A 21010-nucleotide genomic window follows, 5' to 3' on the forward strand; every position below is an offset into this window, starting at 1 on the left:
CTACAAATATTTCTCAAGCGATTTTACATGTTTTTGTCAGTGGCACAAAGAACATATGTAATCAGGCTTAAGGTTAGGTACTAGTATCAGAGGTAAATTATAAAGAGAAGAGAATAAAAAGATCCATGGCTTTCAGCTAGTTTCAATGTTATTTCTTCTATTTGGTAGTTTAATCCTAATCTTATTTTATGACAGTGTGATTTTTTGAAGTGCTATGAATAAAACCTAGAGTTATTCTGTGCAAAATCTTGACTATGTAATTTATAAATGCATTACATGCCTCACTGACCAAATATACCTCATACAAACAATCACATTCAGCACCTGCAGAATTCTAAAAAAAAGGAAAATTGAAGCATAAAGAGATACTGAAAGTTGCATGGTGAAACTCCATGCATAAAGCTATGCTTTCAGATAGGGAGACAGCTTTATGTCTGCACTTAAAACTTAATCTACTATTATAACTCAAACCCAAGGTCTAATAGAAGAGAGGATGGCCTGTGTAGTGAGGGCGAGACTTTATTCATACACAAATAGGAGATGGAAAATACAATGCAGTTATATAGAGAATTCCAGGCACAATAAATAAATGCACTCTCTTTAAATTTGCCTCAATGTGAAAGCAATATTTTAACATTCTGCTCTCAGCTTTTCAAATTGATTTCTTTTACTCGTCTTACATTTTTTTAAACAAACAACTGCATTTTAAAAAAAGGAGTCATTTTAGTTGTCGAGCAGTCAGTACTAATAGCTATCCCATATGAAACAATCAAAACAAGGTTAATGCAGGACTATTGACATCTTAATGGCTCCTGATAAGGTAATAGCTCCTTAAGAAAAGTAAAGGAGAAAGGGATGGATAGTACAGGAAAATCTAATATAATAGGATAAAATTGTAGTGAACAAATGCTTTTCTGTGCTTTGAATTTAGGCAGGGTAGTATAAAAACTATTTTAAAAATAAAGATTTTTAAAAAGTCATTAATGAGAAGATAGATATAATATTTTTATTTAAAGCACCTGAAATAATAATATTAATACTATAGTGTACTACAGATAGTATACGTCTGGCAATGTGCCACAAAATTACATACAACTTTTCTTTTAATACCCTCATGTCTTTAGTGATAGTTTTTGTAATCCCAGTGTTTAACATTTAAAGAAATAAAAATACTACAAGAGGTTAAGAACCTAATCAACACCACAGCAAGCTGCAGGAAATGCAGGGACAAAATAGCCCAGCCTGTATGAATTACTCTTAAATGCTGAGGGTGTCTGACTGTGTCCCCACAAAATTCCTATGTTGAAATCCCAAGCCCCAAAGATGCTGGTATTAGGAGTTAGAGCCTTAGGAAGGTACTTAAGACATGAGGGTGGACTTCTCATAAATGAGATTAATGCCTGATTAAAATAGGTTCCAGAGAGATCCCTAGCCACTTCTACTATGTGAAGACGTAACAAGAAGGTATTAGCAATGAATCAGGAAGAGGGTCCTCATCTAACCATGTTAGTACCATAATCCTGGACTTTCCACCTCCAGAGCTATGAGAAATAATCCCTATTGTTTACAAGCTACCCAGTCTGTGGTATTTTTTTTTCCAGGTCTTTATTAGGGTATAATCACTTTACACTGTTGTGCTGGTGGAACAAAGTGAATCAGCTGTATTTATACAAATATCCCCATATCCCCTCCCTCTTGAGCCTCCCTCCCACTGTTCCTATCCCACTCCTCTAGGTCATCACCCATCGCTGAGTTGATCTCCCTGTGTTGTGCAGCAGCTTCCCACTAGCTATCTATTTTACATTTGGTGGTGTATATATGTTAATGCTGCTCTCTCACCTTGTCCCAGCTTCCCCTTCCCCCACCCCCACGTTCTCAAGTCTCTTCTCTATGTCTGTGTCTTTATTCTTGTCCTACCACTGGATTCATCAGTACCATTTTCTTAGATTCCATATATATGGATAAAAACGATGTGGCACATATATACAATGGAATATTACTCAGCCATAAAAAGGAATGAAGTTGAGTTTTTTTATAGTGGGGTGGATGGACTTAGAGTCTATCGTACAGAGTGAAGTAAGCCAGAAAGAGAAAAACAAACACTGTACACTAATGCATATATGTGGTATTTTTTAATAGCAGCTCAAGCAGACTAAGACAAACTTCAGTCTAATGCATCCAGATTTTTCTTCTGTAGTGACTTTTAGTACAATTGTGCCAGAGAATATTTTCAAAATCCAAACTTATAAGGAAGCCAACTGATAAATCTATTTTACCATTATTTCCCTTTCTTCTTATACAATCTTTAAAACCACTGGATGTAAGCTTTCATGCCCAACCACCTGTTACTACAGTTAGCCTTATTTGGTTGATATAATTCTCAAGTGTGCAGTATTTGAACTGGTGAAAGCAAGATTTATGGATTTGCAAGGATTCTTCCTCAATAATCAACCCAACCTAGTTATTGCTTAAAATTTTCAAAAGATTCTGGGGCTTGAGTTGTGAAATTTCCTTTTTGATCAAAATCATGTATACTTTCATTTTTTTCACTTCTAATTCCCATCTAGCAGGCTATTTGCCATTTACCTCCCTATTTTCTCTGTTGTTAAACAATCTTCTGATTTCTCTTGTCTTTCTTTATTAAGTCCAAATGACATAAATGAAATTTCAATGTTGCTTTGCCTGTATTGCATCAGGTGTGAGACTGAAGACTTTGTAGACAGTGTCTGGGTTTTGAGTCTAGCTCTGAAATACACAACATTTGTAATCTTGGGCAGTTATATAATTTTTGAAACAATTTCTTCAACTTTGAAAACAGATTAATCACAGTAGTTACTATATAAAGCTGGTGAAATCAATGAAATGAGATAACCCAAATAAAGTATATTGGCTGGCAAGTAATTGTGTTAATTAGCATCAGTATATAGAATACCTTTACCATGTTTAATCTTTTATCTGTCCTCTTCCTCAGCAATTACTCCAGAATTTGACAATTGACATTTTAACCCTTAATTTTTCCCCCAAGATCTGCCCATCCTCTAGTTTTCTTCCATGTTATCAATATGTTCAGATCTTTTCACTCTTCCCCCTATTCAATGGAACTCAAGTGTCCTAACTATGTTACAGTTTCACCAAAAGTGTTGGATTGTCAAGGCAGAATCACACAAATCATAGGTAATACCCCGTATCAAACTATATCAATAATGTAAAAAGCCAGATACAGATTTTCCCTCTGTAGAGGTTCATATCTGTTAGACACAGCTTTCAGATTGGTTTCAGAACAATGGAAGAGTTCTGAACAACATGTGCAAAAATACAGTAGACCCCTGTTATCCGAGGTTTCACTTTTCATGATTTCAGTTATCAGTAGTCAACAATGGTCTGAAATTATGAAATAAAAAATTCCAGAAATAAACAATTCATAAGTTTTAAATTGCTAGCCATTCTGAGTAGTTTGATGAAATCTTGTACCATACAGCTCCTTCCTGCCTAGGACGTGAATCATCCCTTTGTCCAGGGTATCCACGAGGTATATGTGCTATATAGTAGCTGTTTTGGTTATCAGGTCAACTTTTGCAGTATGGCGGTAGTTGTCTTCAAGTATTGCATTCAAGGTATTGTTGTTAACCCCTTACTGTGTCTAATTTACAAATTATATTTTATCTTTGCTATGTATGTATAGGAAAAACCATAGTATATACAGGATTTGCTATTATCTGCGGTTTCAGGCATCCACTGAGGATTTTGGAATGTATATACCCCCCACCCAGAAGGTCGGGGGGGCTACTGCATTGTTCCTGAAAAAAGTTGTTTCAGTTTTGAGCTCCCCAGTTTCTCATAGAGAAAATTCCTTTTCCTCAGACAGCCAAGCCCCATAAATTCATAATTTTGATAGCAGGCAATCTAGATGGATTAAATATATACTAATAAAAAGTATTTTTTAGAAGGACCCTCAGTTAAATTTTCATTAGTAATAAAATTAGCACATTTACAAGAGTTCCGATCAAGGCTATTCATTCTCTTCTCTAATGTCCTGGCCAGTAGGGAAGGAGTGAGTCTGTTACATAAATTTATTCTATGAGCTTTCTTTTCCTTTTCCATCCAATTTGTGAATTGAGATTTACCCCAAAGTCCATCTCCATATCTCTAAAGAATTACTACTTCAAATATTCCTGCAAATGCCCTGCACACATTTCAAACTCAAATATCTTCAAGCTCATGATTATCATCTTCTTTTTATTTAAAATTTATTTTCCCATGTTCTGAATTAGTTTTGAATGCATCAATGTACTCTCAGTCATTCAAACTTCCCAAGCAGTCACTCTTCAAATGTGTCATGAACTGGCCCTCACTTACATTTTCTCTTTTTCTTCCTTTCTTTCTTTCTTTTTTTCTTTTTCTTTCTTCCTTTCCTTTCTTTCTTTCTTTCTTTCTTTCTTTCTTTCTTTCTTTCTTTCTTTCTTTCTTTCTTTCTTTCTTTTCTTTCTTTCTTTCTTTCTTTCTTTTTCTTCTTTCCTTTTTTTCTGTTTACTGAGGTATTATTTGACAAATAAAACTGTAAGATATTTAAAGTATACAATGTGATGATTTGATATATGTATTCATTTTGACAGGATTCCCTCCATAAAGTTAACTAGCAAATCCATTACCTCACATATTTACCTTTTTGTTTTTTTGTGAAACTATTTAAGTTCTATTCTTAGCAAATTTCAATTACATAATACAGTGATATCACATGAAGTCACTATGTTATACATCAGATTCTCAGATTTTATTCATCTTATAATTGAAAGTTTATACCCTTTATCAATCTCTCCTTATCTCTGTAACCCATCAGCCCCTACAAACCACTTTCCTATTCTGTTTCTATGGATTCAACCTTTGTTTTGTTTTGTTTTGTTTTGTTTTGTTGTTTTGATTTGTTTTGTTTTGTCTTGTCTTAGGTTCCACATATAAGTGATACAGTATTCGTCTTTCTCTTTCTGGCTGATTTCCCTTAGTATAATACCTTCCAGATTCATCCATGTATCAGCAAATGTCAGAGTTTGCCTTTTATTTCTTTTTTGTAAGGCTGAATAATATTCCAATATATTTATATTCCACATGTTCTTGGTCCATTCATCTGCTGACAGAAATATAGGTTGTTTCCATACCTTTGGCATTTGTAAATAATTCTTCAATGAATGTGGGAGCATATCTCTGAAATAGTGGTTTTATTTTCTTTGGACATATAGCCAAAATTGGGATTGCTGGATCATATAGGATTTCTATTTTTTAATTTCTGGAGGAACTTCCGTACTGTTTTCCATGGTGTTGTACCAATTTACATTCTCAGCAACAGTGCACAAGTGTTCCTTTTTTTCCCACATCCTCACCAGAATTTATGTCTTGTCTTTTTAAGAATAGCCACACTAACAGGTGTTATCTCTCTGTGGTTTTGTTTTGTATTTCCCTCATAATTACTGGTGTTGAGTAACTTTTCACATACCTATTATGTATGTGTCTTCTTGTGGAAAATGTCAGTTCAGGTCTTTTGTCTGTTTTTTAATTTTGTTATTTGTTTGTTGTTGCTCTCAAGTTGTATGAGTTCCTTATATATTTTGGATACTATCCCCATATTGGATATATGGTTTACAAACATTGTCTCCCATTACACAGCTTGTCTTTTCATTTTGTGGATGGCTTTATTTGATGAGCAGGATGTTTTTAGTTTTGTTTTTGTTTATTTTTGCTTTTGTTGCTTTTTCTATTAGTGTCAAATAAAAAAAGAAATCATTGGCAAGACAAATGTCGAGGAGCTTCCCTTTTACATTTTATTCCAGGACTTTTATGGATTCAATCTTTGATGGACTTTTTATGTTCAAGTCTTTAATGCATTTTGAGTTGATATTTGTTATTGTGAAAGAGGGGGTCCAGTTTTATTTTTTAAATGTGACTATTTTTCCTAACACCATATACTGAAGAGACTATCCTTTCTCCATCATGTATTCTTGGCTGCTTTGTTGAAGATTAATTGACTGTATATATCTGGGCTTATCTCTGAGCTCTCTATTTTCTTTAATTGATTTATGTGTCTGTTATTGTGACAATACCATACTGTTTCAATTGCTTTAGCTTTGTAATACAATTTTTAAATACATACAGTTTAAATCATGAATTGTGATGCCTCCAGCTTTATTCTTCTTCCTCAAGATTGCTTTGGCTATTCAGATTTTTTCATGGATACATATAAATTTTGGAATTATTTCTCTGTTTCTGTGGAAAATGTCATTGGGACTTTGATAGGGATTATATTTAACCTGTAGATCACTTTGCGTAGTATGGACATTTCAACAGTATTAATTTTTCCAATTCATGAACACAGAATATCTTTCCATTTCTTTGCATGTCTTCAATTTTTCATCAATGTCTTATAGTTTTCAATGTGTAGAACTCTCATCACCTCAGTTAAATTTATTACTAAGCATTTTATTCTTGTTGAAACTATTGCAAATGAGGTTTTCTCAATTTCTCTTTTTAAAAAATTTTATTTTTTAATTGAAGTGTAGTTGATTTACAATGTTTCAGGTGTACAGCAAAGTGATTCAGTTTTATATATATATATTCATATATATATTCATATATATATTCTTTTCAGATTCTTTTCCATTATAGGTATTAGAAGATATTAAATATAGTTCCCTGTGCTATAAGTATATGCTTATTTATTATCCATTATATATATATATCCATTTTATATATAGTATTGTATATCTGTTAATTCCAAATTCCCATTTTATCCTTCCCCACATCAGTTTCTTTTTCTGATAGTTATTAGTGTGTAAAAACACGACTGATTTTTGGTATATTTATTTGTATCCTGCCACTTTACTAATTTGTTTTTATTAGTTCTAACAGTATTTTTGTGGAATATTTAGGCTTTATTTTTTATTTATGCTTTTATGTTATCTGCAAATAGGAATAATTTTACTTCTTTCTAATTTAGATGAATTTTATTGATTTTTCTTGCCTAATTGCTCTGGCTAGGACTTTAAGTATTATTGAATAAAAGTGATGAAAGTGAGCACTCTTGTCTTGTTCCTGATCTTAGAGGAAAATCTTTCAGCCTTTCACCACTGAGTATGAGGTTAGCTATGGGCTTGGCATATACTGCTTTTATTTTGTTGAAGTATTTCTCTCTATACTTAATTTGTTGCAAATTTTTGTCATGACTGGATATTGAATTTTGCAAATTCTTTTCCCGTATCTATTGAGATGATCATATGATTTTCATCCTTCATTTTGTTAATGAGGTGTATCCCATTTTGATTACTGGCTGTGCAGTCATTCTTGCATAACTGGAATAAATACCACTTAATCATGGTATATGATCCTTTTAATGTGCTACTTATTATTGTTGTAATGTGTGTAGTTTACTAGTATTTTTTTAGGTTATTTATATCAATTTTTTAATGATACCAGCCCATAACCTTATTTTCTTGTAGTTATCTGGCTTTGTGACATCAGGGTACTGCTAGCCTTGTAAAATGAGTTTGAAAGTGTTTCCTTTTATTCCATTTTTTGGAGGAGTTTGAGAAGGATATATTTTAACTCTTCTTTAAATGTTTGATAGAATTCTTCAGTGAAGCCATCGAGTTCTAGAGTTTTCTTTATTGGAATGCTTTTGAATACTGATTCAGTATCTTTATTAGACTAAAGTCTGTTTCTTTACTTCAGTCATTACCACAGCAGATCTCCTCTGGACAGGCCCACATGTTCCCTCCACTTGGCATGTTACAAAAACATATTTTATCTCTTTGGTCTGCTTTCCACTTCTCTACTCCAAGGAGAATCCACATCACAGGGTCTTATATCTGCCTTCCTAAGAATCTGCCAAAAGTTCCAAGTTAAGCAAACATTGTCCTATAGGAGACAGAAAATGGGAAAGAGCCAAGAAGAAAGTTACATTTTTCCCTTGAAGTGTTCCAAAGAAGAGATTCTCTATGGTATTTACACAGAGACTTGTAAAATTGCACCTGCTGAACCATGTACTAAGTCCCCTTTATGGCTCATAGTGAAGAAGTGACCAGTGCTCCAACTTGGCACCTTCCATTTCCCTCAAACTGTTTGACTTTGCTTCTCTTCTTATGCATCCTTACTGCCCAGGATTCCAGAATTAAGTTCTAGCCCTTATTCCTTCCCTCTGTTTCTAGGAAGCTGGAAGAACACAGTGGTTAATAGTTTAATCAGATCAACTTGGCTCTGCCACTTCCTAATGGCATAGTTTTTGAAAATCACTTAATCTATGTAAACATCAGTTTATTATTTTGTAAAATAAAGATAATACTAATGAACATTTTCTTGATTATATTAATCAGTTAAGGAGCCCTAGATAGGAAATAACTAATGCAGGCTGACTGGTCATCCTCCAAGTACTCCCTGACTCTACTTCACATCCTTCTTCCCAATCCTATGTATTCACAATCATAACAGATGATGACAGGCCCAAGGGGAAAGCCAATGCTTGAGTGTAGATTGGGGAGAGGAGAATTCAGTCCAGATTGCACCACTAGTGCTCCGAGACAGCAAGCTCTAAGAAGGGGAAAAAATATGCTACAGAGAAAGAAAATAAAGCAGACATGCAGAAAAAAAATGTAGCTACAAGAGATCACATAATGAAAATTATGTCTGACATGATTATTGATGGTTTCTACCTTGTACTTTATGGTCCCAGTAAGAACCAACTCTTATTGCTCTGGTTTTCTATGTATTAACCCAGTTTTTCTTTTTTCCAGAAGCAAATTTGCAAAAGCTCTCTATTATTTGCAACCAGAGTTATAATTGACATAATTTCTTAATATTTTTCTAATGTTTTCTTATCATAGGCCTGTTTAAATCATCTTGCATTTACACTCTCAGGACAATGCTTTTGTGAAAGATTTTAAGAATAAAGACACAAATATACAGATATATATTAATGGATTATTATCAAGGTCTGTGAAGTCAAGGACTATATGCATTTAGGTAGGATTGTCTTATCATCTCTAAGCATAATGCCTGGCACATGTTTGTGATCAATAAAGGATTGGTTTGATTGAATCAAATGGCATTTACAATATGATAATCTGAAGAAGTCAGAGCTCATTCACTATAGAATTTGTTAAAAATGAATCCGTCTTGTGAACACATGAGTAACAGAGATATAGAGGAAATACATTTATGGGACCCTAACATATCTATATTTTTGATGATTTTTCCCAAAGCTTGGATGTTAACTTTAAACTGTGAACAATTGTCATAAAAATGTTATGATAATCTTACATTAACACTAAATAAAACATGTTTCTCTCTTGCTCTATTCAAATGATCAATAATCTGAAAGGTTAACATGTACTTCATTGCATAGTAACAGAAGCCAAAAACACTGGCAAAGCTTCAGAATCAATACACATATTGGAGAACTGCTGAAACTCATAACTATAACAAATAAAATTGAAAAAATGACATAAAAAACAATTGCTGCTATCAATTTAAACAAGGTAGTGTGGAAGAAAACAAAATTTATTGTGACTTAGTGGCTTCAAAACAGGTCATACTTTCCTTATGAGAACACATATTGCTACAAATTTTGGTTTTCTTTTTACCTTTGTCAGTTTATAATTACCATAATATAAAGTTCATCAATCATATGACTGTATTATGCATGTCAATATCTAATTCCCAAACTACTATAAAGCAAAATGTTAACATTAGCCTGTCTATGTGTTCTGTTTTATATTTGGTATTTTTATATGTTCAAAATATGATTTTGTAATTACTTCATATTCTATAAATAACCTTCCTCTCTATTAATAAACTAAGATTTTGTCTTCATGTGCTTTTGCAAATGAATGCCCATCATTGCCTATTCCCAAAAAACCTGCCACCTTTTTTATCTTTTTGAGATATATTTCTATGTAGCTCTGTGTTTATAGGGAATGTAATTGTGTCGGGGGGTGTGGGGGGTGTATATATACTAAAGGCAATATTTCCATTGTGCACATAGAACTCTTAGCCAGCAAATTCAATCTCATGATCCCATATTCTGCTGAACTATTCCCAGACTCTAGTCCTCTAAACATCATCAACTCTTTTAAAGTTAGAGTACCAGAAAAAAATGACCATTTATGAATGGAGAGGCAAAACCAATTACAGAAAATGTGTTTTTTAAATTATGATATATTTGTAATTTTAAAATTATACCACAAATCAGTTACAAATATGCTAATGAATATGTGAATGAAATATTCTCCAAAGGAAAAAAAAAATGGTTAGGAAATACAAATGATGAAATTTTTCACATAACAAGACATTGATACTTAACATGTTGAAAAAAATTGAGTTACTAAACTAGTGCATTAATGAATTAGAAATGCATTCATTCATACACACATGAATGAAAAATAGATGGATGAACAAAACAAACACTCAGTTAAAACCACAGAATTCGAGGTTAAGTTAGAGTTTCATTTCTATTTTCCAGTTGAGAGATGTGACTTTGGAAAAGATAGCCATGTATATGTAATTGATTATATTGATATGATCAATAATATGTTTTATATTTACATATTAAATGCTAAGTGTGGATAGAATTCATCACACAAAAAGGAAGAAAGGACAATTTTTGTCAAAGGCTTGCCAACCTGATCAAAGGGGAATGAAACTGAAATTGGGAGAACCCATGTAAAACTGATTCCAAAGAAATAAAATCCAGGTAAAAAATGTACAATTTAATATTATAGGAGCCATTTCCTCTACTATAGAAATTAGGTTAACACATAAGTTTTGTATTAATTCAAAAAAGAGAAAGATGATAAAGACTATGTAATGATTCCTCACCAAACATGAAAATGAAAAGTAAAGTTGCCTTATTTTAATATCATTAGAATCCATAGATGTGGCAATATCATTCTCATGCCTGTGTTTATTATGTGGAAAGAAGACATCCTGTTCAAAATCACTAACAAGCTTTTAGGTAAAGTGGAGTTTCATTTTACACTAAGAAGATATAATAAACCTGCGTGGAATTCTATCATCTTAGGGATGAAATCTCTGTATGAGATATACTCGTGAAGACAGATGAGCGGAAAAGAAGCGGTATAGTTGTATGATAATATTACACACTGGCTGAAAAAAGGAGACTGCATATAACGCAGCCCAGACGCAGATAAAAACCGTAATACAGGAACACAAAATAATGAAATATGGAAACTGCAAACATACAGATTCTTCTGGAATTCTTATCCTGCAATAGCATTCAGTATATCTAATAAGTTGCTCATCTGAGAGAGAAATGAATCCATTTATATCAATTTATAGTAATTGGAAATGACAAGAACTCTGGAAAATAATACCTAGATTTTTGAGATAACTAGAGTTAAAAGAGTTCAGTAATATTGAATACACAATAGATCTAAAGAAATAGGAAATAAAAGTGTTGAACCCAAAGACAATAGTATATTAGTGACTTTCTTCAATATATGGTAAATTCCCAGGACATTTTTGATTACTAAAACTTTCACATAGCCCTAGGTCATTCTGGGAAGCCTAACTTATCAGCTACTCAACATGACCAGGTCATAGTTATTCAAAAATTTTATACTGAAGTTTTTGGATCCATGGGAGGCCATACATTTTATGCTAATTTCTCATAAATATTTGAATAATATTACCTAAGCCTTAAATTTTTATAGAAACTCTGATCCAGAAACGTCATATCTGAGAATAAATAGCAAATACATTATTTAGAATTGTGGGCTCCAAGAAAGAAACAAGGATCACATGAGTTTTAGAATAAAGGGAACTGGATGCTATACAGAGACTTTATCTCTTTTATGAGTAAGAATTATAATTCCTATTGCATAGGGTCATTATTAAGATTAATTGAAATAATGTATAGGGAAAATTTATCATACAGGTTTGTCATATAGGAAGTAATCAATAATCAAAAACTACTCTAAATATAAATGAATATGGTAAAAAACATAAAATATAAAGCATTATGTTAGGTCAAAATTAAGGCAATGATGAACAGAAAGGAATTCACACCATTCATTTTTAAATAAGTAGTTTGGTGATGTAATAAAAAAACTATTAGTCAGGCTTAGCTGGAAAAAACAACAGGGCACAAAACTTTACTCACTGTATGATCAAACTACTTGAGGCAAATACACATACCTACAGAAATTACTGGAAGGGAACTTATCAAAACATTAACTATGATTTTCTCTGCATGATCAAGGTACAAGTTTCTTTTAGGGTTTTATTTCCCAAAATTACTTTTATATGGAAAACAAAGCAATAAAATATAAGTAAAGTATGAAGGGTGAAGGCAGGATACTGTAAAAACAGGAAACACAGCCAGAATTTAAAGCTGGGTCTGCCTGTAGTGTATTGTGAAAAATTTGCCTCCCCAAATTAACATTTTTCAGTGGGTTTATGCTTCTAAATCAATCTTTCCTAGTCCTAAAAAGAAGATAATAGTGTCTAAATTATAGCATATTTGTAGGGATTATGGTAAAAAATGACACGAATAACACAACTGACTAGTTTGATGCCAACTCTAAGCTAATAGACTGAAAACTGTTCACCCAAAATTAATTTCTTTTCCTTCTTGGATCACACAGCTAGACTGTATTTCCTAACCTCTAGGGAAATTAAGTTCAGGCATGAGAACTGTTTTTGCTGCATTTGGGTTGGGTGTAGCTGGGCAATTCTGGTCTCAGCCTGCTCTGTTATAGTCGTCCCTCCGTAACCACGAAGGGGTTGATTCCAGGGCCCCCCACCACACCAAAATCCGCTCATGCTCAAAAATCCGCCAAGTTCAAGTCCTTTATACAAAATGGCAAAGGATACTCGTCCCTCCACATCTGCGATTCTGCATCCGCGGGCTGAACATGGTTGGACGAATATGCAGATACCGAGTCCACTGTAAATACCTGACTCTTGACTACTTACCATCAGTAGTTGAAATTCTCTTCTCCTCCTTTTATATTTGGATTGGATTTGTGACCATCCTTTGCCAAATGTGACGGCAGTACTTGCCAATGCCATATCTAGCCTCCTTCTCTTGGAATCTGTCCATCCATCAAGTGAACAAAAGTGGCTGGTTTGTGCGATGATGAGAGAAAACCAGCCACAGTTAGCATGGTAATACGATGGCAGTCCCAGATACGTGAGAGAGCCCAGCCAAAACCATCACAGGAGACTGCTAATTAAAGAAGGTTGAATTCTTACAGCTTAATGTATATACGTACTCCATATAGCATCAGCTGGACCATGTTTACAAATTATCAGTTACTATTATTAATACTACCAGTACCATTATTTCCATTGCTACTACTAATACTATGATTACTCTTAATATTCCCACTAAGCACACTACTGCTACCCATATCACTGCTAATAATCATGATGAATATTATTAAATAAAATGTGAGCATCAAATAATATATATTTATATTTTATATATGAGGAAAATAGTAATATTTTTCTCCTGTTTTTCTAAGTTTCAGCTTAATTTCTTTGGTATTTAGTATTTAGACATTTATATTGGAAATATGTTATCCAAGAGAAAAGAAGTACATGTGACAGTAACTAAGAATGCAGGCTCAGGAATCTCTAGGATCCTGGGGAATGTATATACTATCTCTGTGCCTCAGTTTCCTCATATATAAAAAAAGATAATAATAGCACTCTCTTCATAAGATTTTTATTACAATTAATTTTCATTTCTTAACATTACATGCAAAGTTCTTGAGAAAGTGACTAATGCAGGTACTTAAATTATTATCATTATAAGCTTTAGGAAATTTACATGAGGTCTCCACTAATGTCTCTTTTATTTTATGATGTCTTCAATAAATTTGATAAAATTTCTCAGCCTCCAAAATTTATTAAAAGATCAATATATCATAATTTTGAAAGCTCTATCAAGAAATATTTTATTACCTATCTTTCATCTACTTTAACCCACTATAAAATGTAATATTAGCATTAGCAGCCAATATGGTAAAAATCAAACATGGTAGTCATAAAAATATGACTTTTATAATTATGTGAAGTATCTTTTTTAAAAAAATCAATTGTTATGTGTAGGACATTTGACACATTAGGAAATATAAGAATTTTCTTGTAAAATGATTATCACTCCCAAAAGAAGCATTTTCTTGGCCTTAATAGATTTATTTTCCTGAAAACCTGTTGTTTTGCCCTCTCAGTATCCCCTCTCTTCAAAAACTGTCGCTTACCCATCCTTAGAATTATGGTGCAATTATAACCCCAGGAAAAGCATAGACTCTTTCTACCATAAGCAGGGTGGTGGCGAGCACGTAATATCCACTGGAATTATTTTCATCGGTTAAACCACTTTGGCATGGGAAGTGGTGGGGTTTGCATCAGCTCTATTAGGGAATTTTTTGATGCCAGTGTCCTTGAGAAAATGTCTTCAAGTTGTCATTTCTTAAATCTCTGGAGATTCCTTGTTCCTGTTCTTCTGGAGGCCCTATTTTTCATATCCCACTGTGACTGGTGAGCTATTCAGGACCAATTCTGTAAATTCATTTTCTTGCTTCAATTTCAGTGTCAGTTACAAAAGATATCCAAAAGATTTGTTTATAGAAACTCTGCCCAACCTTTGATGGTTTCTTGGCCAAAGACACAATCTTTAAGAAAATAATCTAATGTAGATAAGAGTATATATAAGGGTAAAACAATTTCCCCTCCTAAAAGAAAATACTTTGCCTCAGAAACACAAGCTACATTGCTGAACATAGCCCTGATGTTTTCATAGTTAGCACTGCTCTATTTTTCTTATTTCTTCTTAATAATTTCTGAAACTAGGAAGGCTACAAATCAACAAATGAGAGAGAATGAAGGAGAAGAGTGTGGCAGGACTAGAAAATAAAGGAGAAATATTTCTCTTTTCTTCACAAAATCCTCTATTAACTTACCTATGAAATTCATTATGTTTATTTCATCATTTGGAAATACTCATAAATTTAAGTTCACTTTAGACAATCGATTCTGAAGTGTGGTTATTATTACTAACTACATATTATTGCTGCTAATGCCTTCCATTCCTATTCCCTGTTGAGTAATTTGACACAATGATAATTTGACTTTTCATATAGATCTATGTACCTAGAGATAGTGTTAGCTGTATGGGGATCAATAATTTTGGTATTATAATTCTTAGTGCAATTAAAGAATTATAGTTTACTTTTGAACACTTTTGATGGGAATGTAAATTGGTGCAGCCACTACAGAAAACAGTATGGAGGTTCTTCAAAATAATGATAACTAAATAATGACCCAACAATTCTACTCCTAGGTATATATCCAAAGAAAACAAAAATACTCATTTGAACAGATACGTGCATCCCAATGTTCATAGCAGCATTATTTATAATAGCCAAGATATAGATGCAACTTAAGTGTCCATCAGCAGGTGAATGGATGAAGATGAGGTGTATATATACGATGGAATCCTATTCAGCCATAAAAAATAAAAATTTGCCATTTGCAACAGCATGGATGGACCTGAAGGGTATTGTACTTTGTGAAATGAGTCAGGCAAAGAAAGACAAATACTATATGATATCAATTTATATGTGTAATATAAAAAATATAGCAAGCTAATAAATATAACAAAAAAGAAATAGACTCACAGATATAGAGATGAAATTAGTGGTTACCAGTGAGGAGAGGGAAGAAGGGAGAGGCAAGATAAGGGAAGAGGATTAAAAAGGATGAAAGCTTCAAGGATATACTGTACAACACAGAGAAGATAGCCAATATTTTATAATAGCTATAAATGGGGTATAACTTTTAAAAATTGTGAGTCACTAGGTTGTGTACTTGAAATTTACATGTAATATTATAGATGAACTATACCTCAATAATAAAAAAAGTAAAAGTTTGCTAATTTCTCAATAATGGTAAGACAATGATGGAAACAATAATGCCATATAAAGTGCATTGGATTCAACTACCTGAGCCTTTATAGTAATGAATCTCATCTGTTCTTCTTTCTCAACATACATAAATGATAATACATTTGGCTTGGAAACAACAGTGTTACATCAGTCAGCGTCTTGATAACAAAATATAAAGCACATTCAAATTGGTAATTTGAGGGACTATTTACAAAGCTGTAAGCAGAGTTCAGGGCAATCAGCAAATGAAGTGTAGGGCCTCAGAGCTAGCAGTAGCAAGAAACTGTTTTCACTGTACATCTCCAAAGGAAAGGAGAGAGAGAAGTCAATATAGCTCAACAGGGTAACATATTGAGTCAATAACCTGGTAAGACCTGTGGTCTTTGGTAAAGGGATGTAGCCACCCAACATGAATGCTCAAGGAGGAATCTCAGAAATCAGTACCAAGGATCTGCTGTATAGCACAGGGAACTCTTCTCAATACTCTGTAATGCCCTATATGGGAAAATAATTTTTAAAAGAGTGGATGTATGTATACATATAATGGATTCACTTTGGTGTACACCTGAAACTAACACAACATTGTAAATCAATTATATACTCCAATAAAAATTTAAAAAAAAGAAATAGAAAATTCATTTAACACCAGTACAGGAACATATGGGCATATTGGATAGGGTAGGCTAATGGTTAAACAAATAAGCTCCCCAATTTATAGCTGTTCAAACAAAAAATGAAGTTTATTTCCTATTTATGTAACATCCAGAGCAAATATTTTTGATTGATGGTAGGTTTTCCTCGAAGTGATGATTCAAGGACCCGTGATACTTCCTCCTTGTGCCATCTTTAACAGGTTGAATGTTCATTTGTATCAAGCTGGTGAAAGGGGATAGAGAGTGAAGCAGCCACACCTGCTTCTTAACCACCTTGGTTTAGAAGTGATGTACATAACTTCTATTCCCAAGCTGTTGGCAATACTTAGTCACTCGGCCCTTCCTAGATGCAAGGTATCCAGGAAATAGAGTCCCTGAGAATGTAGCTGTTTTCCAGTGATTGCTCTATCCTTGTGATCCAATATGGTAGCCACCAGCCACAAGTGGCTGTTCAGCACTGTGGATGTGGTGCATCCAAATTGAGATGTGCTGTAAGCATAAAATGCACACCAGATTTTGACCACTTAGCATGAAAATAAGAACGTAAATATCTCATTGCTAATTTTTGGAGTGATTACATATTGAAATGGCAAGATTGTGGATAACTGCTTAAATAAAATATATTATTTAAATTAAAAAAAAGAAGTCAATACCATGACCTCATTCTTTTCTTGCTCAGTTCAACTACTGCTGGTGTTTTTCCCTTGGTTAGACCAATCAGAATAAAAAGGGCAAAGAACTCTGTTTATGTAATCCTTAAAAGTCAGACTCTGCAGATGCAGAGCAGAGTGAAGAAGGGAGGCAGGGGACTAGAAAGGAAAATATAAAATTTCTACAACAAGCAGCTTACTGCTATGTGAACACAAAGGAAGATGAGAATGGCTACAGCATATACACTGGCAGAAATCTTGACAAAGTAGTTTCATGTTTCCCAGTTAATTATTTATGTTGAATTAGGAAACATATTTCTTTCCCTTAATCCATTTAAACTACCTCCTCGCCCCCATATTTTAGCAAATATATACCTTATTTCAAATGAATTTGTTAACTAACATTCTGTCTTCTATTTGAATAAAACCATAATTTTAAAATAACTTTCATTTCTCAAAACCACTTTTCAATTTTTTTGTTGATTTGATAATTTTTTTTATGTTTAACCAACATTTTAGCTTCATACAAATGCCTAATATTAGGTCTTTAAGAAGTTACTAACTTTTAAAATGAAAACAAGGATATTGACTTAACAAGGTAAGTAAAACAAAATATTTTAAAGTATGCTTACTTTAATTTTTAAAACTTTTAATTTTTTTCTTCCAGTTTTATCGAGATATATTTGAGATAATGGACTGTATAAGTTTAAGGTGTACAGCATAGTGATTTGATTTACATGCAGCAAAAAATGATTACCATGGTAGGTTTATTGAAATCCATCATGTCATATAGAAACAACATTAAAGAAATAGAGAAAAATATTCTTTCCTTGTGATAGAACTCCTAGAATTTACTCTCTTAACTTTCATATATGATACAGCAATGTTAATTATATTTATCATATTGTAAATTATTTTAAAAGCTAATTTCTACTTCTTTGAATCAGTAATAGTTGGTTTGGTAATTGTCTTTTCCATTGCAACTTGCCAATGGCAGGATAGAGTATCTCTTCAGTTAAAAAAAAATGTGAATTACTACAAGGTGAATTGTACAAAGTGTTTTGAGGAGAAATTATAATATAAAAATGTATAATTGATTTGTCTTTTTAGTCCATTATTTACTTAAACTTAGATTATAGACAGTTTAAAAGTCAAGACACAGCACAATACATATGTATACATTTTTGTGTACATGTACATTTTTTACAATGTAATGTAAAAGTGCATTTGATGTGACTTTGCAATAAAGAAAGAACTTTAGGGAAAAAACAAAAGTATGTGAAATAGTTGAAGTAGATTCTATATTGACTGTTAACCAAACATAAATAAAGTAGAATCTCCATAATCATATGAAATCAAAGACTTGGTCCATTGAAAAAATGTAGTCCTGTTCACTATAGACTCTGGTTCTTAGCTGGAACTAAAAGAAGGAGATTCTAGCTAACGAAATGGAAAAGGAATCTAGATGTGTCCTAATGAAGAACTAAGGTCAGGTGCAGGACAGCTAGAGTCTCAATCAAAATGGCACCCCAAAATCTGTTTCTTGAAATTATTTCTGCTGTCTTTGCTGAACTCTAGATACCGTGTTGGCTGCCAACACAGCAAACAGAGGGCTCTGTATCCTGCTTCTATGGTTTCTGGTATCTGCACTCCAGACATTGTTGTGTAACTGCTACTGTCTTTTCTCAGAGTAGATATCCCTATATTCTCCTTTGAATTACCAACTACTAATATTGTGAATGTATTCTGTATGCTAGAACCAGGTTAATTTCCTACACTCTGGTGCAAGAGAAAATGGGAAATCAAACACACGGCAATTTTATCAGCTATATTTAGGAGGTGGACTTCTCTCCCCAACAAGGATAGGAAATGTCCCAAGTATAGGAAGGGTGTTAGGTACTGCAAAACCAAAACAATAAAAAAGACAAATCCATTAAGGCTGTGAGTAATACAGTATTTTTTACTTGAATAACCAAACAGATACTTAAACTACTTTTCTTCTACTCTAATTAGATATCTAATAATTACTAGCTAAATGTATTATGATTTTATATAGTTCATATAAAATTGCATATAGATAAATAAAAATTAATATAAATACTATATATGTATGTATTTAAAACACATTTATATATTTCATATAAAATAATATTAGTAATTTTAGAAGTTAAACAACATAATTTTCTTATTTACTAATTATATATCCTCTAATAACCATAAGAAATCTATTAGATTTTGGCTCATATTAGTACTATTTAAAATAATGAATATTTAATGGGTTGAAAAAGATAGTAGACTTACATATAAGTAATTTAATTTTCTTTTATTAAAAAAATGGAAAATAACCAACAGTTAATTGAACTGCTAAACCACTTAAGTTATTTAGTTAAATTTTTTCCTCATAGAATGGACTTTGCATGGTAAAATTTGCATATATTTGATTCACATAACTAAAATGAAAAAAAAATTAAATCTGTATTTTATATTTATGTCAAATCTTCAGTACAGGAAGAAGAGTGAGGAGATGGTAGCAGGGTGAGAGTCTATATTGCTTTGCACATATCTGCTTGAGTAAAACTTCAGGATTGCAATTACCTAATATAAAATGGAATAAAGATTATGTAGTGTATGGGGAGAGGGTGGCAGTTACCTCAGTAAGGAAAGTATGCTTTTTTATATTGACGAATACAGTGTTGAGGAGCAAACCCATGTACTGATATAAACAAGGTCTTTTTTCTTTCTTCGTTTTGTTATTTTTATGTGTCTTAATTTTTTAATTGTTTTAAATTGAAGTATAGTTGATTTACAATTTTATGTTAGTTTCTGGTGTACAACAAAGTGATTCAGTTATGCATATATATATATTCTTTCATATTCTTTTCCATTATTGTTCATTACAGGATATTGAATATAGTTCCCTGTGCTATACAATAGGACCTTGTTGTTTATTCATTTTACATATAATACTTTGCTACTCCCAAACTCTCAATCCATCACTCTCCCAACCCCGCTTCACCTTGGCAACCACAAGTCTGTTTTCCATGTCTATGTGTCTGTTTCTTAGACAACATCTTTTTAATGAAACTCTATGGAGGCAGGTTTCCTACAGGAGTTTGGGAACCTGTCAGACATTATTATCCATAGATAAAATATAATACCATTTTCCAAATACAGTGAAAAGAATTATATGAGAAGCTTAAATCCAGGAAGGAAAAAACTTTGGTGTGTTAAAGTAATCTGACAGCAGTTGGGTCAGTTAAACAAAAATAACCTATATGAAATGACAGATCCAGAATTTAACAAAGTTAAACACAAAAGTACTGACTTTATTGCCAAAACTATAAACTCATCCAAGCATGAGGTTAGTGGAGAAAACAACTAGGATTTCTAATGAATAAGTATTAGTGTAAGAGATTGTTTTGACATATTGTATCATTTCTGCCCAAGAAACACTCTCTTTTTTCATATTCAAAGACAGTTATATAGCTGTTTTCACACTATACTACCCAATATTCAAAACCCTCTGGCAATCAAAAGCATGGCTGAAATTACAGTGATTATAAACAACAGCAACAGTAGCAACAAGAAATTGTGACAGTTCATCTTAAATAATATAATCTACAGAAAGATATAAAGTGGCAAATGCACTGAGTTAGCCTTTGATCTGAGTTCATTCATTAAGGCACCCATATTCAGTCATTTATTCAACAAACGCTATTAAGAGTCTCTGATAGAGCAGGAATTGTGAATGCAA

This window comes from Hippopotamus amphibius, chromosome 5, assembly GCF_030028045.1.
Source record: "Hippopotamus amphibius kiboko isolate mHipAmp2 chromosome 5, mHipAmp2.hap2, whole genome shotgun sequence".
NCBI lineage: Eukaryota > Metazoa > Chordata > Mammalia > Artiodactyla > Hippopotamidae > Hippopotamus > Hippopotamus amphibius.